The 23,825-nt window shown below is 41.0% G+C and overlaps 1 protein-coding gene across 1 annotated transcript in view; it reads left to right on the top strand.

The window, feature by feature from the left end:
• Positions 1 to 23,825, top strand: part of DIP2C (disco interacting protein 2 homolog C) — a gene marked incomplete at both ends in the record, with an annotated part of 288,528 nt that overhangs the window by 126,834 nt on the left and 137,869 nt on the right. The window lies entirely within an intron of this gene.

Genomic DNA, 23,825 nt, shown 5'->3' on the forward strand with positions numbered 1-23,825 from the left:
TTTCCAAGGCAAAATGAAGCCAGGAACAAGTTTGGAAAGTAAAACACCTGAATGACATAATGCAAGATTGTCACTTCAATCAAAACTGGAATGTCTGGCTGCTGATTGCAGTGATTGCACTGTTTATTGTACCAATATCTGGCTTTTGTCTGTGTGCATACAGTATGAAAGCAAGTTTATCATTTGTTTTTGCTGCTTAATACTTTCACCATGCAGCTGATAACTTCTTTTTCCTCATCCTGTTGGGGTTATTATTAGATAATTCCAGATTACTCTTTTTGCTGGGCATTTGTGCAAGTAAAAGAATGCTATGCTTTCCTATTTTATTTTTTAACAGGACTTCATTAATTCAACTACAAAGGTGGCCCCTGAAGTAATGCCTCCTATTTTATTTTGTTGGCGCATGATGCCAGAGGCAGATATTGGTGGTATGGCAGTAGAGGTTGAACTTTCTACCAGTATCATGCTACATATTTTTGCAGTGTGACTGATGGCAGCAGACTGGCAGACTGATAGCTGACATAGAAGTCCGTATGAAGCAAAAGTGTGTCACTGAATTCCTCCATATGGAAAAAAGGGCACCCACTGTCATTCATTGACTCTTGGTAAACATTTTTGGAGGCCATACGGTGGATGTGAGCACAGTGAAGCAGTGCACAGTCAAACACCATGAAACGATGGTCACCTTCTCTGGTGAGGATTTCTGCAAGTGGGACATGGAGGGTTTTGTTCATTGCTGGCAAAAATGCACAGTTAATGGTCATAACTGCTAAAAAAAAAAATAGTGTTTCGTAGCTGAGAATTTGCTCTATCAAATGGTTTTATTGTGTTCCTTGTATCTGTTGTAATTTCCATGGAAATAAATAAGAGGCATTACTTTTGGAGTGACCTATATATAATTAGTAAAGATCAGCAGATCTCCTTCAGTGCACAGGCCTATGAGAATCCTAGTTGGACTGATCTAAAAAATGTAGCAGATAAAACGGCTTGTGTTTTAGGCCTACCTGGCTTTTCTCTTCCCTCTACGTGCAGATGAAGGCTCCTTTCAGAGAATGCACCATCAGTTCACTATGGAGGCTATACAGGCAGCACTGCGAGCCCTAGAGCAACCCTCCTCTGGGAATGGGCTTGCAGGGATATTTCATGGGTTTCATCTATTGCTTTCCAGGTGTCCCGTCCGCTGTGGGGATGGAGCCCAGAGAAGCTCCTCCCCATTCTTTCTTCCATTCCTCCCCACTAGTTTGGCACTTCTGGAAAAAGACTGCAGATAAGGATGGTGTTTGTAACTCCAGTATGAAAAGAGATACTGGGATGAGTGTCCACTGGTGTATCACAAGGACAGGCTGCCATCCTGTGTGTGGCTGCCTGGGGACATTGGCCTGCAGTCAGCTGGTGCTTGGCTCATCGGCTCATCCCAGCTGCTCAGGGAGCACAAACCTCGTGGCTCCTGGCTCTTCTTGCCTTCCACCACACATGGATAAAGAGCAAGTTAGCAGGAGTGTGCCTCTGAACAAATTTTGCTTGGAACTGTGATGTTTTGTACCAGATGTGCTGCCAGGCGTGCACACAGAAACTGATGCCAAAACTGACTGAAAAATAGGAAAGCATTAATTGAATATGGAACACCTAAACAGGATAGGACTGCCAGAAAGGCCAAGAAAAATTCTGTTATTGATCATGTGATGGCTATAATAGAGAGTGCTATCATTAGAAAAATGCATGATGGAAAGAGATTGTTTTAAAAAAGATAAACACAAATCACAAAGTAAACGATATTAGCTTCTTAGGGAAAAAATAGTGAACTGTCCCAGCAGATAACACTGCTGCTTGGGAAACAGCAATGGAAAGAACAAGAGGAATGGGTGTTGACATTTCAGAGTCCTCTACCTAAGGGATATGGTGTGAGAGGGAGACCCGTCTGATGGTTGCTGGGTTTATTACACTGGAAGGGTGTTCTGGGAGTCAGACGTGCATTTAAGCTTTCTGTTTCCTGCTAAAAATAGAGGGTGTGGGTTTTGTTCTTCCCAGCTGGTAGAGCACTGTCTGACCAGCTGTAACTTCATACTACAGTGAGTAACATCAGAGTTCCATCAAAGTGAACTGAAACTGAGCTGGGTGGGTCTGGAGCGCTGGTCTGTGCGACTTTGAAGCACTGCTAAGTGTAAAGATTTCTTCTGTGACACCTGTGCTCTTCTTGGAGAGTTCCTGGAAGTGATTTACTGCTCTTAAAGCTGCTTGGAAGCGTGAGGGGTGAGACACACATAGCACTACAATTGTAAATACTGGTGCATCAGTGTTGAGCTCCCTGAAAATTCAGTTTTATTTGGATCAAAATTGGATGGTGGAGGAAACCTTTGGTGTATAACAAGCTGTTGTTTTGTTTTGTTTTGTTTTGTTTTGTTTTTTTACCAAAACAGAACAGTTTGAAGATGAGATTTGTAAGCATTTTGAAGTGGGGATGACTAGGGAACATTCATCAGACTAATCTGTATATGCAGATTTTTATGTCATATCAGAAATCCTCACATTGGAGTTGTTTGGTTTGGCTGCAGAGAGTTGTGAGTAGTTAGATCTACGTGTAATTATCACATGCAGCTTTTCACAAGGAGCACATATTGTTCCTCTGTGCAATTAATGCATCTTTACCACAAAAACAATTGCCTAACCTTTAGCAAGGTGCTTTTTCTTTGTTTCAGGCCTCATGAACAAGGGCAGCCCTTTAATTCAACCGTTTTTATATTCACCCAAGTGTCTTAAACATCTAATTTTTAGTAGCAGTGCATTTGCATGGATTTTCTCCACTGTTGAGTAAACCCAGTCTTTTCTGTGATGGGAAATAGCTATTATTGTTTGCCAGCTGTGTTGCAGAAAGAAAAGGGAGAAAATGGAAGACATGCTGAGGTAGCATTGGGAAGTTGATTTGGAGAGTCCATGCACCCAGGTTCACGGCTTCCTTCCTAGGAGATTTCCTCTTCTTATGCATTATATACACATATATATACACGAAGGTTTCTTTTTATTTGAAAAATGTGAGGTGTAGGAAAACAAATGGTAGTGTTACAGGTGACAAGGGAAAGGTGTGCATTGACTCCGTGTTTCTCCTGCCGTAGCTCCTGTAGCACTGCTTGGCAGATGTGATTGAAGTGGGAGCTTCCAGACAGGCCAAGAAGGTTGAAAGCGTGTGGGAGAGTGATGCAGGAGTGGACTAAGTGTTCTGTAGATTCATCTGATTAAAGTCTGTTTTAAAGATACTTCAGGCTGTGGGGCACTGTACAAGATTTCCCATTTTCTTCTTTCAACTCTGGTACGTCTATGTGATGTCCTTTCTAGCAAAACAGAAGACTTCATACGATACCTAAATTCTAATTCCTTATCATTCCTTTGTCTCTAAGTGACCAGAAAATTTGGAGCACAAATATCTTAGTGGTCAGTAGGAGGATGTATATTAAATTTTACAAGCTGCACTTGGTAGTAGGAAGAATAAGTTAGTGTTACTGTAAACATAACTATTAGTAATGCACTTGCTACAATAAATGGAGTGCTGTTGTGCAAAACCCAGTATAAATCTCAGACATATACAAAGAAAAGAGGTATGCGAAGAGGGGTAGAAACTTGAGAGAAGTGGTGTATGTGCCAATACCTCAGTGTCACCCTTCTGTAATGAGGTATTGTTATGTAGGGTGAAGTAGCATCTTGCTTTCTTTTCCCCAAGAATTTTGCTTCTTAACCAGTCCGAATACGTGTGTGCAGCTGCCAGCATGATAAAATAAAGATGTGTTACTTTTATATTGTTACTCTAAAGAAAAGCTTTTTATGGTAGTGTGCGGAAGAGAGGGTGATAAGTTCTGAGCCACCATTTTCATCATTTGATTTTTCAGTCCAGAAAGCTGTGGAAAATTTTGAGTGCTGCTACCTAAAAAAAATGCAGACTGGTGCTTTTCAGTGTCATCCATAAAGCAGTTGGGTGAAGAGAACAAAGAAGATCAAAGGGAATTGGGAGAGTTTATTTCGGTCTTCCATAAAAATAGAGGCTTTAAAATTTTATTTAACAGTGACCTGAATCAAGCTTAACTAATTTGGGTCCTGATCTTGAAAATAATTTCATGCTTGCTTAAGCTCAATCGTGTTTGTTATCAACTAATTGCCTTTGTTTACAAACTATTTACTTAGCTTAGTATGTTTGCAAAATGAGCACAATAGAAAAATTGATAAAAGCCACAGATATGCTAATGTGAAAAATCAGACATACACAAAGTATGCATATTTGTTTGCCTTTTAGTGCTTGGAGAGATGTTAATTCCGTGTCTTTTCAACCGCTGTTGAATTTGATCAACTCTCCTCCAAAACTGAAGGTGTGAATTAAGAGAAAAACCTCCGCAAGTATAAATTGGTGGAAGAATATTGAACCTAACTGAAGGTTGCAGTGCATTTCGGAGACCAAGTGGAGTTTGGCTCAAGGCCAAAGTTGCTTGGTTTGGCACCTGTGTTCCAGGTGCTGTGCTTATCACTGCCTGTTTGCATATAGATTACGTGGAGGTCATTACGATGGTTAAAGCACCATGCACAGAATTAATAAGGAGCATCTAGACAATTATAAAGAATTATAAATACAGTTATAAAGAATTCGTTAAAATGCCCTGTGAAGAAATCAAAACACTGGGATTTAAAATCAATGCCAAAATGGAATCTGCGGCTGTGACTTCAAAAATGTTTTGTTCAATCAGTCTTACATAAATAAAGTTTTAAAATCACAAAGCTGAAGAAAACCAGGTTGAAAAGAGGACTAAAGACAGCAGGTCTCTGTCATGCACTTTCTCGTGCTAATGGAGAACAGATTCTTTGAGAACGGGTGGCACAGACATGCAGCGCACTATATTTAAATACTGTAAAACAAAACAATAACTGAAGAATGGAGGCACTGTACATTTTGCCTTTGACAGTTGACCTATGTGGAAGTCTTGCGTGCTCAGCTGCAGATGCAGTGCGTAGTGGATGTCAAGGTCACCATTCCAATGGCACTGCTGGCACTGAGACACGACTTTGACAAACGCCTTTATTTGTATGCTCACTAAATTCTTTTACTGCAAGTTGTTTCCTCTTCGTTTGCAGCATGGACAAGAGCTGTGCTGAAAAGAGCTTTCATCTGTGCGTTGGTTGGAAGCTCAGCTGCAGGTCCCTGTGTCAGGGTTGCGGAGCAGCACGTGCTGGCATGTCATGGTAGCTCGTGAGCAGCCAGGCAGGGGATGGTGGGAAGTGAATCGTCTCCTTTGCTCTGTGTTCTCATGCAGTGTTTTACTTTAGAATGGAGTGAACACAAATTTAAACCGTCCCAAATTTGCAGCTCTTGAAGGACTTAACTGCCCACTTCATTCTCTTTCATCTCATCTTCCATTACATGTTTCTGACAGTTCGGGATTTTTCCTGAGGAGGTTTCAAAGGTGAGGATGTTCACATTTTTTCCTCTCCTTGCCAGGGCTCTGAGCTGTAATGCAGAGCATTACAGTTGTTCTGTGTTGTTCCCCTCTTGCCAGCATGTGCCTCCCCCACACTGCTACGTGTGCTTTGATTTCAATGCGCAGTATCCTCATGCTGCAGCAGAAAGACGGGTACTGGACGAGTCCCACGAGTGTCACCAGACGCTTGCTGTGGGGTTGTGGTGATCCTTTGGATCTTCCCAAGGCCCCCAGCAAAGGCACTGAGCCAGAGACTGGACAGGCTGACTGGGCTTCTCTTTGGGAAAGGCTGTGCTAACAACAGGCACGCTGCAGCTCTGCCTCATGACGGAAGGAAAAAGCCACACTTGTTGGTGGGGAGCGGTCAGTTTGCAGTGATGGAAGCAGCCTTGTTTCCAAACGGAAGCTCCATTTTTCTGGCCTGTGTTTTGAGGGGGCCCACATGCTTTGGCATCCCTGATCCCCAGGTTACCTGCGCTCTGCCAAATGTCAGGCCTGTAGAAAAGGCCATCCTTCCTCCTCATGGAGGGCAGCAAACCGCACCTCGCCTCTGCAAAAAGGATCCATTGTGCTGTGAGCTGGCACGGCACCCAGTTAAAATAAGCTTTCATTTCTCATAGGTCTCTATTGTTACCCGTGGTGAAAGCTGCTGTGGGAAATTTCCATGACACGGCCGTGAATTTCCAGCCCAGCTTTTCTGGCACAGCCTGTGCTGCAGAGGGGCTGCTGGCCTGCAGGCACCAGCCTGCTTTGCAGAGTGCTTGAAGGGGGCACGGCAGGCTTGGAACATTCGTTTAAGCAATTTTAGTGCTCGAGATGTTTGTGGAAATGTAGGATAAAAAGGACTTTGATACACTGTGCAAATCACAGAATCACAGCATGGCTCAGGCTGCAAGGAACCTCTGGAGATCCCCAGGCCCAACCCCCTTCTCAAGCAGGTTCCCCTAGAGCATAAAAATATGCTTTCTGCTTTCGCTGTGTAGAGGTTTATTTCCCACAAAAATTCCTGGCTTCAATTTTGTTCCGTGTTCATCTCTGTCTGCAGGAGGTGCTGACAGGTGTGTGGGTTTTCATGGAGTAAAATTGCAGCATGTATTCCCATAGAGAAATTTTATTACTGTGAACCGTTTACAAGAAGGTTTAGTGACTATCTGAAATATTATTGCACTCTTTTTCTATATCATACAGGAGGATATTTTTATTGCCTGGCAATTAAAAGACAAAAATTGCATAGGCAAAATAACTTTTCTAACAGAACTCTGAAACTATCAACTAATATTGTCATATCTCGCACAGGACGGTCAAGCAAATTCCGTAACAACAGAATTTTTTTGATCCAGAGATGCACATAGGAAGAGCATTGCTGTGCACGGTTTCACTTTTTCTTTCTGGGTAGATCTTCAACTTGGTATTTGCTTTAGCAGGGGGTGGGACTTACTGCTCTCTGGGGGTCCTTCCAACCCCTGCACTTCTGTCATTCTGTCATTTTCGGGAACGTGAACCATCTTTCTTAAGTGCATTCTGTGGCTCATGCTTCAGTGACTGATAAATGCGTGCTCTCCATTTCAGACATGCTAGACAAATAGTTTGGTAATGGTTTATAGATTTCTTTTGCCTGCTCAAAACCTTCAGTGCTCCTGACTATAAAGTTCTTTGCTGTTGCTATCTGCCATATATATTTTTCTAAATCTTAAATCCAGTGCAGGTTGGAAAATCACTCCTTTTCTCAACAAGAGAACCCAGACATGCGCTTTTACCTCCGTCTTTGTTTTTCAAGACCTCACTCTCTTGAACTTGGCAGAAGTTTTAGTTTTCATTTTATTTTGGATGCCCATTTTAGTTTAATTTTTAAGTAAACTGTGAAAGAGGACGGCAAACAGTATTAAACAAATCACATGCTCTGCAAATATTCCAAATACTACGGATTTTGTTAGATTCATAACTTGCAAGTTCTCCAGTGCAGACAGTTTTCATCTCGATCCAACCCACCTACTCTACATGCGGGAAGGGGACAAAGGTGTCTTAAGGTGCTGTAACACCAGTGAAAGCACCTTTGCTTCAGTGCTACCTGCTTTAGTTCTGGCATTTCCAGTGCAAGGTGGCTCTAGAAGGCGCCTTTGTTTTCTCATTATTTCAGTCCAGATTATACTTTACAACGCCATCAGATTGCATGCAACTATTTCCTTTTCTTCAATAATTCTGCCCCTAAAAAGTCATGTAATATCAATGCGGGCATTGATGCAGGCAGCCAGACACAAGGACTCTTGACTCATGCTTAATTCGCAGGAATAGCATTGGTTTGCATGTGGAAATGAACCCGTTTTTTACGCCAGCAAATTAAAAAGCCATGTCAGTGTGTTGTACAAAACAACAAGGGGAGGATCTGCTTTCCTTGACAGAGTCTTATACAGCGCCATATGAACGTTCTCTTCTGTTCACATTGCAGGGATCCATACGCATACTCAAGGAAATTGCACCTTCCTCCATGTTGGCTGCTCCAAAACCAACACATGCTCAGCAGGTTGCTAGATTTTTTTAATTAAAGCAGAAAATGCACAGCAGAGAAAGACTTTCCCAGCTCTCTCTTGGTTTTGGAAACAGCCAGGAGTTGCTCTCGTGGCATGCTTTGTCTGATGGACGCTACCTGAACCATATGGGAGAAAATCAGAAACAGCTTTCCCTTAGCAGAAATGGAAAGGTGGAATCCCAGACCAGACACCCACTGCATTTAACCACTTCTTTCTTCCCCTTTCCCTCCCAGTCTTCTGCCCAATCCTTGCGGTGTTTCTCCTCCCTGGGAACCCCCCCGTCCCGCAGGCAGGCTGTGAGAGGTGCAGAACTGGAGGCTCTGCAGACTTCCTCCACAGACTTCAAAGGGCCTTTGAGAAGCCTGTTGAGATTTAAGCACTTTGACGGTTTTCCAGCAGTGTGTTTTAGGAAAGCCTTGAAATGCTTTATAATTGACGCAGCTGATCTTTTCCCTTCTTTTTTTTCTTTCTAAATGGGATGGAAGAAATGCCTCTCGAGTTGTAGAATTTTGCTAGCCCTGTAATAGGTAGCAGAATGAAAAACTGAAGATGATGAAGCTTTCATTATTGTCCTGTCTGTGCACTCTGCACACCTTGTAGAAGAGTTCAAATCACTCATGACATGAAACTGTGACTGTCCCCACACATTGGCCATGCATGAAGATCACAGCTGTCTCAGTTCTATGCTGAGAAAGTTTTCACCTCAAAATGTGTTTTATAGGTATGCAAATACCTGCAATCAATCCAATTATATATGAGCTGCGCGTTCTGCATCCTTTGTGGGTTTACCTGTCACAGCCACTGCACTGATTTGGCTGAAGCCATCATTTCCTTTACCAACTGATAGAGTCAGATGGGAAATGTTTCTTAATTGAATTTCTCAGCATTAATAGTACAGTTCAAAAGATCTCATGATTACCGTTGTGTGTCTCACCTTCAAAAGTCTTTGTTTCATGAATTAAATAAACTTCCTTCTGTTGACAATTGAATAGGAAATATTTTTGTCTGGAATATCTATTTTTAAATTGGAAACTCAAAATATGTAGGGCATACGCAGCTTACTGTTCAGAATTCTTATATATGTTTTTTAAAAAACGCACTAAATTATTTAGATACGAGCGAGATGAAACACAGGATGTCAGGGAAAAAAAATTTCATTACCTGCAGTGTCAACCTGGGAAGCTTTGAATTGCTTGTCTTTTAGGTTGCTATCCTGCGGCTTCAGGAATATGTTCATATTGAATGAGCATGCCTGCTAGTTTGGATTGCAAGTACAACAGATGATTAATATGTACTTTCTATTCTCCTACATTTGCCAAAATGTCCACGCTAGGGCTTCACATGTGTGCACACAGGTCATAAATGCAGCAGGAATTCCTATGCCCAGTATATGATTTGTCTTGTCACCCAATGAAACAGTTCTGCCCACAGTGGCAGAAATAGCTGTGCTTCATTGATAATTCCTGTCCCTCAAACAATCCACTTGGAGGGCGAAAAGTTTGAATTGTATTATCTCCTTGGGAAGGGAAGAAATGATTCCCTGATGGTGAAGCCCTCGAGAATGCAGACTGTTGTTTGTTCCTGCTTCATCCTAACCTGCATGCTGGCTACTTGGCGTTGGTGTTTATGCAGCCACATGGCTCCTTTCTTTTCACTGCTGACCCACCAGACCCAGATCAGGAGAGGTTATGGAGGAGGCTGCAGGTGACAGCCTCTCATGCACCCATATAGTACCAGGGGTGCACAGAGCAGAGTTTTTCAGCTGGTGCTTGCTGGGGGCTGCAGGCTTCTTGGTGAGGCTCCCTGGGTCAATGGCTGCTGATCTTTATCCATGTTAAGTAGAGGATTAGCTGGTGCAAACAGCACTAGCTGAAGAGAGATTTACAACAGAAGAGGAGCCAGGAAATGGGAGAACCACACCACAACAGCTATCTTGTATCACTCAAACCATTCAGCTAAACAGTAGCCTGCCTCAGATCCATCATCTATCAGTTATAGATGATAAGGGAAAAAAATATGGCACAAGACAGGTATAATGAGAATCTTCCCCTCAGATAGCCTGCTAGTTTCTCACAGTAGGAAACGTAAGTAATTTTCTGGTCCAACATATGTCTGGACCTCCTTCTTCTATAAATATGGCTATCCCTTTTTGTAATTCATCTTACTTCTGTCCTTTACAGCATGCTGGAGCAAGCAGTTCCACGCAGGATTTATGTGCTATGTAGGAAAGCACTTGATTTTATAATTATTTCCTGTAAATCTGCTGCTCGATAGTTTCCTTGGGGTATGCATTTTTCCTCTTTTGTTAGATGGAAAATCATTGTATTACCATCTATTTGCTATTCATTTTATAGAAATCTGTCTCATCTCTTGGAGCCTTCCGTTTATCAAGTTTTATGGAACTTGTCATCTCAGACCTTCAGTTTACAGAAAGGTTTTGGCAGGTCTGCTCTCCCTCACTGCTGTTACGGTTAGTGGGCATGGTGGTGATGGGTTGGTGGCTGGAATCTTAGTGGTTTCTTCCAACCGTAATGATTCTATGATTCTATTTCCTGAGGCAAGGTGACTAAGTACACTGATGGATGGAGCATACCTCTGATTTGTGTGATGTTGGATGTGTGAAGTTCCCTATTTCCTTCTAATGGTTCCTAAGATCTTTTTACTTTATGTTTCTGGTTATTTGTAATTACATTTCACAGGCTTAATCCCAACAGTCCATGCAATTTTCTCTTCCCAAATGACAGTAGGTTATGGCATAAAAGGAGTGAGTACTGATCATTTTTCATGTTGTTCTAATGCTCTTTCTCCAGATTGTGATGTTTATACAGCAAGCTCAGTATTTAATGCTGTTCTCTGTGGAGGAGAGGTTTGAATGCAGCCTCTTGGGACAAGTGCGTCCTTTCTTCAGAAAAGACATGAATCTCTGCTGTTCATGGTGTCACTACTCAGCCTGTAGCTTTTCCCCAGGAAGGGGATGGGTGAGCTAATAATGACCTGCAGCCAACTTTGCCGGGACCATGGAAGGTGTTGGGCACTAATAAGAGATACATGTAGGTCAGAAGGAAAGCTCAGTGAGGCCCAAGCAGTTGTCAGCTTCTGTGCTGCAAAAAGATAGAAATTTTAAGTCCAATCAAATTTTCTAGACTTTCTTCTTTGCTTATATGGAGCAAGCCTGGTGACTGGTGAAGGCAAGTAAGATGCAATATAGAATCCATTTAATCATCAGAAAACAAAAAAAGGATTCTTTTCCTGGGGATCTTCTACTTTTTCCTTTTAAGTTAGTTTAGTAGGACTGAGTAACAGCTGGAGGTCTGCATTCAATTCTCATCTTCTGTAGGATTGCCCATATAGTTTTTGGCAAGTTACGCTTTATTTCCTCATATACAAAAAGAAGTGTAAAAAGAGTATGTGATGCTCTGATGCTGTTGATAATTATTTACCATTTGAAATTGAAATATTTAAATGGGATATTGCTGCAGTCTTTTATAGAAAAGAGCAATGACAGTGGACCTGCACTTCAGGCTCAGGCTGAAGGAGGCACGAGCTACTGGTTGTCAAGCAAATCCTGTAAGAGGTAGATGGATGTGTTGAGTCTGTAATTTCCATGGCTTTTGCAACATCTGTTTTGTGAAACAATTTCAGCCAGATTCATCCCTATGCTGCTTAGCAGGACCTGTGTATTGGAAATGCATGCAAATAGAAAAAGGTGAAATACTTTCTGTATTAGTTGTATTAAGAAGGCAAGATCTCTAACACCATTTCTTCTGAAAAGTTGTCCTTCTGTAAAATTTTCTGAAATGAGTGTAGTATAGTTCTCCTAGGTTTAAAGAATGATTTTAATATGTTTTTAGTTCATGTTTTTTTGGAATTGCCCTGTTTTTCTCTGGAGGAGCTGAAGGAACATTTATATAAAGCAGTGATTTGCCATCAGCTTGCCTATGCTTGGGTGCCAAAGAGGTAGGAGTTCAGGGATAAATCATCTTCCATGTTTTTCTTCCTGTGAGATAAAATCACGATGAGTAACATGACAGAGCCGTCTGCACCTGTGACCAAGTATTTTTTATGTGGTTTCTGAAGTGTGCGGAAATGTCCTTCCACTACCTGGAGGTCCCTTTAGTTATTTCAGTATGTCTCTTTTGCATCCATCTTGAGGGCTGAGCTTGGCCTGGATAGAAGATTTCTGGTGTCTGTGAAGTCAGGAGCATAAACCAGAGAAGTTCCCTTATGTTGTGTTATAAAATCTGAGTGTAAATCTCAGTATTTGTTGTGGAACTGCACCTACAATGAAGAGAGAGTTCAGAGTTTCTAGGAAGAACAGCACATAAATTGTACAGAGATTTACATAGGAAAACTCATTAACATCAGAAAATAATGTCACATTTTTCAAGCACATCAGCATTTATTTTTGTGGGAGCAAATAATGGATGCAAGTAACTGCAAAGCAGTACACAGGAGATTGGGCTTCCTGAGGCTTTTTTGGGTCAGTATTGGGACTGTTGCTTGTTAAAAGCAAGGGAGCATACTGAAAGAAGAGCAAATGTTGTACTATGTTAGGTTAGTATAAGTGAAAACATTTTGTGTTGTCAAATGTGCCGTGGTTACTAAAGCTTTGCAACCTTTTGAATTTTCATGACCAAATGCACGGTTTGCTAAGGTTCACAGACCTGCAGTCTGTGCCCTGGGTTGTGCCCCCCATTGTGAGAAAGACACTGAGGCTCTGGAGTGGGTTCAAAGAAGGACAAAGCTGGCGAGGGGTCTGGAGCACAGGGCTTATGAGGAGCAGCTGAGGGAGCTGGGATTGTTCAGTCCGGAGAAGAGGAGGCTCAGGGGAGACCTCATTGCTCTCTATAACTACCTGAAGGGAGTTGTAGTGAGCTGGGGGTCAGCCTCTTCTCTTGAGTAACTGATGATAGGACTAGAGGGAATGGCTTCAAACTGCACCAGGGGAGATTTAGGCTGGATGTTAGGAAATACTACGTCTCTGAAAGAGTGGTCAGGTACTGGAATGGGCTGCGCAGGGAGGTGGTGGAGTCACCGACCCTGGAGGTGTTCAACGATCAATTGGATTTTGTGTTGAGGAATATGGTTTAGTGAGATCTATTGGTGATAGGTGGATAGTTGAACTGGATGATCTTGTAGGTCTTTTCCAACGTTGGTGTTTCTGTGATTCTGTGTTTCAGTGCCATTTGGACTGCAGGGTTACAGCTATGGATGCCTTTCCACTTTGCCCTAGAACATAGAGCCATTTCAGTCTGTTTTTAAGCTTACTATAGTTCCGTATATCAGCCCTGCTTGATGCTTGATAGCTATAACAGGGACTTTCCAATATTATTTTCTTAATTTCCACTTATTATTATTTAGTATTTATACACAATAATGCATGCATTGATTATTTCCCTTATTATATTCCTTTCCCCTATTATCCAGCTCCCACATGCAGTCCCCAGCTTTGCTGGAGGCTGCAGCACAGGTTTTACCATGTTCTCTGAGAACTCTGTGTCCATGAGGTAGTCCTGGAAGTGATCAGCCTGCTTGCCTGAAGACCTCTCTGTGATTTACAACAGTTAGCAGATTGGCTGAACATTCCATCTCACATTCCCTCCATGCACAAACAGAGCCAAACCGTGGCCTTGGCGTACCAGCGAGGACACGGGCACGGTGTGCATCTAGCCTAGAGTGCCCAGCAAAGGTCATTCTTTCATCATGGGGGGCAAAGAAAAAGGGGATTTCTCCTCTGTGACTTCATAGATACTTTAAAAATGAATCCTGGACACTGTAGGTCCTTGGTCTGAAGTTGGAATCTCAGTGTTGTGAATTAGAATAATTCAATGAAAAGACATTCCAGTGTTTGCCCTTAGAAGCTGTTAGCTTTATAGAGGTTGTTCTAGCAGGTGGGAGCCTAATGAAAACATTGTAGTTGATATGTTTTGTTTTTCACATTTAGACTTGTATCCTTGCTGTTCATGCTCCTTCTCTTTGTACATTATCACCAGCAGTGGCCCACTGGTGGTAAAGGTACGTGCAGTCGTGCCATTGTGATTGGAAGAACCATCACAGACTTGGATCGACAGTAAAATAGCACTTTGTCCTGTTGCACTACTGACAATAAAATGTGCTGTTGTTGAGAGCAGTATTGTTGGTAGTGATGACAGTTACAGCAGGGAAAATATACCCCTGAATTTGGCTGAATTTTTCACTACATCAGCCAGACTCACTTGGACATGCCTTGAGTATACAAACAATCTGGACACTGGCTGCAGCATTCTTGTATAACAGTAACCATGTCTAAATAAAACAGCAAATATTTTGCCTGTGGGTGCTTGGCCGTGTTGCTTTTTGCTTTTAAATGATTTTTTTTCTGAGATTGTATCATCCAGCTTCTTAAATAAGCAGTAAAGTGGTGGCCACGGGGGATAAGACATGCTGTTGGTCTGTGTTGCTCCTGCAAGGCTCTCCGAGTTTGGTTCTGTATTATATGCAGGGGCTCAGGCATTGCGTTTCAGAACAAGATGAAAAAAATGAAACCAGATTTTAAATCACAAAATACTGAAATGTTTAGAAATCCTCACACATTCAGCACAGCATGAATACTTTTTGGAGAGAAATTGTAGGGAAAGGGTTAATTAGTGCATGGTGCAGTGCTGTCACTGCTAGTGATAGATTTGGAACAGAACCCTAACATGAAACAAGGGAAAAACATTCTTTATTTTATTAGCTAAAGTCATCTTTCTAACCTTGAGGAAGCCAAACTATGCCTTTGTCTTCACAAACTCTTCAGTCTTCTTGTTATTTCTTCTGCTTTTACTTTTCAGAAAAGATAGCCTAGATTGAGAAGGGTGTGCAAGCCTCTCTGCTTCAGTACAGAGAGAATGAAAAGATCCAAAGTTATGCCATCCTAAAGAAATAATGGCTTTACATCAGAGCTCTTCAAAGTCAGAAATAGGCAGGCGAGGAAAACAGAGGATAGTATAAAGAAGAGAAAACCAAGCAACCAACCAAAAATTGATCCTGAGGATGACATGGTGGATGCTATTAAAATCACAAGCTGATAATAATGATAGAGAATTAAATAATACAGATACTGTAAATTTGTGAAGGAGAAACTTTATTCTTTTTTTCTGGTGTATGAAGGCCTCAAAAACATGAAAAACATGTTCTATATGGAACCTATGGATCAGAATGAATAGTTTAATTTATTTTTTTCTTTTAAAGCTCTGGCTTCAGTCACTGGAGTCTTACCCTTACAATAAAATTAGATGTATCAGCTTTTCTCAGTTAGATTTTACTAATTTTTGCTTTTTGGAGCTTTTAAAATGTTGAGAAAATGCACTCACTGATTAATGGACTGATAATTTGTTGGTAGGGTTTCTTGGATGGAACCAGGTGGGTGAAAACAGAGCTGATGTGTGTCAGCACCTGGGTGCAGTGAGAGGCACGGTGCAGGTCTGGGGCCATTGCTCTGGGTATGGACATAATAATGCCTTCACCTCTGGAGAATGACCCGAGAATGGCAAATGGCATGGAAAGAATCTTGAGCTTGTTGAAAGTCTGGCATTAATTACCTTGTGAAAAGCCAAATTGAAAAAAGTGCATCAAATAACGAATGCTGTAGAGAAGGCATGTCATGAATTCTTCATGGCAGAGGGTAGGGGAGTATTTAATTAACTTAAAAGTAGGCAAATCTATGCAGAGCGTAATTACATTGTGGCATTGATTCTTCGTGGCAAGTTGTTGAGGCCAAGACTTTCAGTGAGGATTTCGGTGAGATTCAAAAGGGGATTCCAGTTTAATTTGGGCAGCAAAAGGTAGTCTGAGATGTAGCAGCTACTGCTGAAATGTTTTTGTAGTGGCTCTGGGCTTGAGGTGACGCTGCAGCAACTTTTGATCAAATGACACTGTGAGGAGAAGGAGGGCATATTATTTACATTTCCCACTTGAAACTCTTTACCTTCTTCTCCCCTCTAAGTAACAACCACTCTGAGTGCTGAAAGAAGTGAAAGAGCGTTGGACAGGATCCACTGTGACAGTTCCTGTGCTTCTTACATTCTTTTCCAGTTCTGCAAACAGTCATAAAAATTAATGACTGCCTCTTCAGCTGTCCAAAGCACAGCATCATTGCAGAGGGGTAAAAGCCATTATTTCTGTTCTGGGATACACAAAGGTGCTGCATCTTTCAATCCGACGTGTCAAGGTGCTCCAATGCCTCTTACTATTTGAATTATGTAAATAGAATGGGAATCACCTTTTAGCTACTGAATAAAAGCATCTGATGGTTTTCGTGCTATCCATGTTTGAATTATAAAAATGAAGATTTTAGTGAAAGCTGAGAAGTTCAGACAGAGAGACAAGCTCTGTGGTACTGTCGTGATAAGAAACCGTAAATTCACTGTCTTGCAAGTAAAATATCCAGTAGTGCTGACAACAGATGAAAACTGTGAGGCATTCCTAAGAGGGCCAGACAGTGAAATGCTCCAGCCTGTGTGCTGTATGGGAACAGCTATGGCCTCAGCCATGGAAGACTTTAGATGGACAGCAGCTGATCAGTGATGATGCTAGAATGAGCAATACCTGAGATAGCAGATGATTAATGAGGGTAAATTAAAATATATGATCAGCCTTTTGAGCACTGAGCAGCAGTGGATGATGAAAGACCTTTGCAGTGCAGTTGTAGAATCATCAGTCCTGAGTGCAGCTGCCCAGAGCTCGAGCAGCACATGGCCCCCAGTGCAGGGCTGCCCTTGGTCTGCAGCTGAGCTATGCCAAAAATTTGGAGTCTTGGGCATATTTACAAGAGGCTGTAAATCCTACCTCAATTCTGGCATTTTTGGTTTTGTAAGAATGACTGCCCTCCCATGCTCTGCTAGTGCACTCCTCAGCTGGGATTTAACAACAGTGTGGAATGATGGCTCTTGTTGCTCATCTACAGGATAGATGATCTTTGTTGGCACTTCTAAAGTACTGCACCTATAAAAATAAATGGGCTTATTGCTTTTGTGAAGGACGTTATTGGTGCTCCTTTGATCAGCAGGCTGGCATGTTTGCTGATCAGCCTGCTGATTCATACAGTTCGGTAGGCTGCAATGGTAATACATGCGGACCAGTGAATTAAGAAACATTTGTGATAATAATTAGCAAGCTGCCAGCTCATGTACATGTTTTGATGTGTTGATCTAAACATCTATTCACATTCCTAATTTCTGTATCTTGATCAAGAGTGATAACAAGTTGGAAATAGGTGAAACATCATAAATCTCTAAAAAGACAAATGAGAGAGAGTATGGTGATCTGATTTCTATACTGTACAGAAGTGTGTGCATCAAACCTAGCAGAAACTTGCAGATTTCCAAGTGCCATATTTCACAGTCACTAGAGGTTAATGCCTCCTATGAGAACAGCTGCTGTGTGCTAACATCAGTATGAGCTGTCACATCATGTCTGTAATAGTGCTGCAGACCTTTAGGAGCCTTTGGAGGTGCTACAGCAGGCAAAAATGGAATTGTCAAATATTGTGAAAGCTGCAGAGGACGGGCGCATTGATTGTGCCTTGAGGTAATTGAAGGTGTGTGACTGTTTTTCCTTGTGAGTTGTTTCTCAGCTTGAGAGATTAGAATCTGAGTCAGCTTCTTGGTAAGAAAGTCCGTGGTGAAAGGATGCATATTTTCAGTACTACATGAACGCTACATACCCACACAACAGGAGAGCTTTGAGCTGCTTTAGTGCTCTTCTGTTCTTTAAGTAACACACTTGGAATAGAGTTGAGTGTGCAAATGACGTGTGCTTAATTCATTTTGCTGTTTGCGATCCTTCTGGAGCAAAGTGGGATAATGGCAGGAATATAAGTTAGGTTATTTGGAAGTGAAAAAATTCATTACGTGTATTCAGTTCAGGAAGAAATTATATAAGCAGCAGTTTTCAAATGTAATTTTTTACAAAGAACATGTGAAGTGATCTATGTACCCTATTAACTTGTATTGCAGGTGCCTCTGAATAGCTCTTTATTTTATCATATCTGGCTGCTGTATCAAATAAACTGTCAACAAAATGTGTGCTAAAGTAATGGCCTAAATTGCATTTGCAAGTTGTGAAATAAGGATTCATTTTTTTTATTTCTTTAGGTCAGAGGAAAATATTTAATTTACATTATAAGAACAGGTATTTTCTAATTTTTATTGATGGAGATTAAATCCATTCTACTGAATTTATTCTATGTATATCACCCTCAGTTTTGAGGCCTCAGTTTTGAATGTGGGCAAAAATCTGAACTCTTTTATCTTTGAATTGCAAATTAATTGTAGTGAATATTTATTTCTCTCAGAGTAGTAAGAAAAGAAGTAGTTCCAGGAGGTGTATGTTTATGGATGCCTGTTACTGTTCAGAAATGGTTTGGAAAATAATGGTTATTAACATCATATAAAGCTATTTTGAAACTTTTGGCAAGTCGTGAAGAACTCATGATTACAAAAATATATATGTATATTCTTCTGCTACCTGATTACCTCAGTGTAGTAGTTGAACAAATTCACAGTAAATTCATAGTTGAGATTTGCAGTTTCAAAAGATCATTGGCTGATGTGTAGATGTGCCTTGGTGTTCCTATAAACTAGAGGAGCAAAAGCTGTTTTCTTTCAGATCAGTGGTAATTAACAGTCAGTTAATTCTTGCAGACCTGTCTGATTTACAAAACCATGAGTGCATTCTAATTAATATATGAAAAAGGTTAGACTCAGCTTAATAGAGTGAAGGATGCACTGGAACAAAATGAAGAATGTCTGAAAATGGTTGGGTACTTTAAAGGAACAAATAATGGGTTAGTTTTACATATCTAAAAGATCAAAGAAAAAAGGAAATAACCCTTATAATAGGGATTGGAATAAAGTTTAAAGATAACCTAAGTAAGCTGGAAACCAGTTGAACAGTGTAGAAGATGCTAAGCACAGTGCAGAACTGAGGTGTTTGCATTGTTGAGATAGCCAGTATTTTGGGCAAATGGCGTTCGTGTCAAAAACACTGCTGGACAAAATGCCTTCACTGGACACTCTAGATTTTGGAGTATGTAAAACTCAACTTCCTTTCTCCTCCAGAGACTATTTGAACCAACATCTCATCCTTTCAGTAAATCCAGAGATAACCATGTCTCAAAGGGCATTCTGAGAAGGGAACTCTGACATCTCTAAGGCAGTTTTGTTTTGCCCTGAACAGTTAAAAATCTGCTCAGACCAAAAGAGGGGATGTGAGCAAGTGCTTAATGTTGTTCTCAGAGTGTTCTCTTTGCTTTGATTGCTGCTGTTCTTGCACAGCATGCTGCTGGGTGGTGTGTCTGAGGAGGTCTTTCCCTTCTGTATGCTTTTAAAATTAGTATATTTCTGTACTTCAGGGTTGGGTTTTGTTTGATTTTTTTTTTTTCTTTTTTCTTTTTTTTTTTTTTTGAAAGAAATCCGAGTTATTCCACTGTTACTTGAAAAAAACCGTGGGTTACTGCTGACTGGCAATGCAACAAGGCTTGTGGTTGGAATTGAGGTGAAATGGGAGTGGATCAGGTGGTCAGGAGAGTTGCTCATTGGAACTTCTGTATTTATGTAGGTTTTCTAGGACATCACATAATGTAGTTCGCATTATTAAACTTGAGCATTTGGAGATTTCAACAGAAAAATATGAATATTGCCGTGGAAAACAGTTGTTATGCTTCATAAATGCTAACTTCTTTTAACTCTTCAAAATGTCATAGTGCTATTTAACAAAACAAGGTCTGCAAAAATGGTATACCAGATACTGAGTTAGGTGATCTCCCTGGTGATGTGTTTTGAGAGAGGTATGGGTCACTCAGCACAGTCGTGGTAATTCAAGTTCCTGATCACAACTACTTACAGCTCCTCAGTGTTCTTCCACAATCACCATGGTCTTCTGATGGTGTGAAAGGCAGTATTCCTATTCCAGTTTCACAGTGGCCATTAAGAAATTTGCATTCCTGCCTTTGCATCCAGCTGTCAAAGTGTGTGGAAATGTGTATTTGTATGAAGGTTTTATTTTGCCCTGAAGAAGTTCTATGTTTACAGAAACTGTGGGAAGAGACTTTGGCATTCTAATACGATAATACAACTACTGTAAATACCTATTTTTGTTTTTTTTTTTTTTTTTTTACGTCCGCATAATGTCTTTAACCTGCAGCGGACAAAATAAAATTATTTTGATCACTGCTGAAACACTTGTATTATTGACTAGCATAACTAATCTCAAATACAAGAGTTATATGATGAACCCAAATAAACAAGGAGGAAGTTGCAATATACCAGATAAAAAATGTTCGTATTTCTTTTATCTAACATATGAAAACAGGAGTTCCAAGCTTCTATTCTGAATTGAAATTTGTGAAGAGCTCTGCAGCCATTAGAAATCTGTTGCTTTTTAGAAGAGCTGCATTCTCTTCCAAAGTTAAACCCATTTGGAATTTTGCTTAAGATCAGTATTGATCAAATGAAAAATAACAGTTAAAAATACAAGATCAGGAGCATGGGCTGCTTCCTATGGATTTAGCAAGATAAATGTACTTAGCTATTGCAAGTTTTCCCTTTTGGAAAGCGTGACTGCATTATTCTGAACAGAGGAGGAACTATGCTTGCAGTCTGGTTCAGATCATGTATTTTTTGCTTTGTTTCATATACCTATTATATGTTCCTCCTCAAGGATTCTATTTTTTCCAAGACATTTGCAGGGCTGAGAAAACATCAGGGCAGAAGCTGGTGCAGTACCCAGCACTGTGGAACTGACTGCTTCCCTCTGAACTCTACATTCTAAATAATGATAAGTGGAATTATGGCAGTAATTGTCCTTCTTTAGGGAGCATTTCTTACTTGAAATATGAAGCCTGTCTATTAAATAACATTTGTCAGAAGTGTTTCCTTAGGCATATTTTTCAGAATTGTATTTTATTTTTATCTTCAGCAAGATCTGACTCTGCAAGGTTTGTGTTAGAGACGGGGAGAATAACTAGAACAAGCAAATGCCTCATAGGCAACAGGAAAGCGAGTGGGGAGATGAAAGATGAGCTTCCAGCAGCTGCAAAAAGGATATACACTTCAAGGGTGCCCTATAAGCCTTATAAAGCAATAAAGGAAGGAAAACAACATTATGAAGGGTCCCAACAGCCATAAAATTCCAAAAATGGCAAGGATTGCTGTCATTATGTAAAGTGTTCGTTAAAGCTTTAAATAATGAAATAAACTCTGACACTGAGAATGGAAACCTTCCCCGTGAAACCGGCCTCTGTTTACGTTACAATCATGCAGGCCATAAAAGTCGTGCGGCACAACGCCGTGGTTCCCGGGCAGCTCAGCAGGCTGGGCGCACAGCTCTGGGGCCTGCCAGGCCTGGGGCACTGCTGTGCTGGAGGCTTTGGGACCAGAATGTAAGTGGGAAGGTGGGGAGGGATGCTTGGGATTCGGGGTGGAGATACTAGAATGCTGTGTAAAACGAGGCGCTGCTGGCTTGCTTCGTCACTAATGCAGAATTCAAATTCCAACTCCGACATGAGTAGATTCCATGGCAGATACTTCATTTGTGTACGCAGAGAATGAGAAGAAAGTATTTATTTTGAACAGGAATGCCTTTAAAATTGAAAAGGCCTTGTATCTGTGTTGTTTTAGTGGTGCTAAAGTGGTTTATTTTATCTGTTAGTAGTGTTGTATATTTAAATATCCATTCCTGAACTGGAAGCTGCTTTAGAAACTATTATAAGCTATGAAGTACACAGGAGAAGCTTCCTTTTCTGTCACTGAAATTCAGCCATTTTCTGCTGTGCTTGCAACGTGCAGGGACAAAATGTATCCTCGAGGGAAAAGAGAATGCGGTTCAGTGTGGGCGAACCTTTAAGTTGCAACGCATTTCCCTTGGAGGCGTTGGAGCAGTAGTGTAATTTATGTTACTGCTTGCAGTGAAAGTGTTCAAAGGCCATTAGTTTTTCTGACCAGTGCCATGGTCCGCCATTTGTTTCCTCACCATTTTTCTAATTAGATTTTTAAGTCAAGAATGAGGTTGAACATCTTTTTAAAAAGACATTGGAAAAGCAAACAGCTTCTGACGTGGATGTTTCTGTGTTCCTGTACATGTTGCATGAAATAGAGTCGTGCAGTTTTATATCTCTGTATTTGCACCATCCAAAATGAAGTCCTTTGTCTCTTGGCGTATTTTTGGAAGAGCAGACAGGGAGACTGTCTGCATCATGAGTGGGAGAAGAAAATGAGTCACAGTTCTCTTTATGAGGAGCTTTGTTTCATTCAAATCCCTCTTGCCAAGATGCTGACACTGAACTTGAGTCATCAGCAATAAACAAGTCTTACAGAAAATTGAATCTTTAGAGGGCAGAAAATCATGGGTAAAGGGAAGGCACTCACCGACAACCTGTTTCAGTCTGTGGATTTGAGAGCAATTATTGATTGCATTATTTCCTGTGACAGATTTTTCACAAGTGCCCCAAAGTAATTTAAAGTCCCGGCCTGAAATTTCATTTCAAAACATGCGTGTGTAGTGAGAACCTGCAGCATCCATCAGGCTTTGAGATCACCGAGCATTAAATTGAGCGCTCACTGCACTGAGCAACATAACTGTGGTTCCTGCTTTTATCGTTTGCTTTTCACCTGTGCTGTTTCCGTAAAGACTGAGAACAAAATGAGAACACTAATAGGCACTGGCACTTTCCTGGAAAAAAGCAAGATTTGGAGAAATTTGTTCTTATTATTTTATTTAAGGCAATTATCTTTCTCTTGAAAAAATTTACACGTATGTTATGGTAACAATCCATCAAGATTGGATATGTTTGTGTTCAGGAACTGACAATAGATCAACAAATAAACATTTCAATTGAAAAGGAAACTTTCATAATGTATTCTATATTATTTCAGACAGTCCTCTTTCTTGGATGTATTATAGTATCTTATTTGTCCATGGTGTCTGTGTTTCTAACCACTGTCTGCTTTTAAAGCGTGACAACTTCAAAGAAGGGTGGTAATACAGAGATACTTTTATTGTGGAAGTACTTCCACGTCTAAAAACATGAAATCTGACACTATGGAATGAAAGAGAATATGCAATTTTAAAGCTGGACTAGAAATCAGACAGGAGGGAATGGCTTTAAGTTGTTCTGGGAGAGGGTCAGGTTGGGTATTAGAAGTTTCTTCTTTGCTGGGCACAGGCTGCCCAGCAAGTGGTCACTGTCCCTGGAGGTGTTTAAGGAAAGTGTGGATGTGGCACTGAGGAACATGGTGAAAGGTATGGTGGGGATGGGTTGATGGTTGAACTGGATGATCTTATTGGTCTTTCTGACCTTAATGATTCTGTGATTCTCTGGTATCGTCGATCAGTGATCACTGTGGGGAGCGCAACTGAATGAACACAGCATGCAGCTGTGGCTGAAAGTCACAGAAGCTGCGGCACAAATCAAAAATAAGGAGGTAGATATAAGATTATGGAGTTACCAAGCCTTGGTCCTGTGTTCAGTTTGACCAGGCAATCTTCATCCTAGGAGGGCTGGATCCTCTTCCATTTGTACTGTCCCTCGCATTTCAGAACTGGCATTCTTCCCATTGTGCCTGAAGGGAGTCTGGAAGATGTGAAATAACAAATGAACTTGTTCAGTGAAAGGAGGATTGGTTGGTGCATGCTTGATGTTTGCTAGTCCTCAACAGTCAATTGTAAATATGGATTGGAAAAAAAATCAGGGTGAAAACGCACTGCCCAGTCAGCAGTGAGGAGTTGGACCTTGTCAGGAGGATGAGGAGGAGAGCAGCCTGGAGAGTGCTGGTGCAGGCAGGAGGCTGAGGGTCTTGGGAGTGCTGAAGTGAAGGATGGGAGA

The sequence above is a fragment of the Tetrao urogallus genome, assembly GCF_951394365.1.
Source record: "Tetrao urogallus genome assembly, chromosome: 7".
NCBI lineage: Eukaryota > Metazoa > Chordata > Aves > Galliformes > Phasianidae > Tetrao > Tetrao urogallus.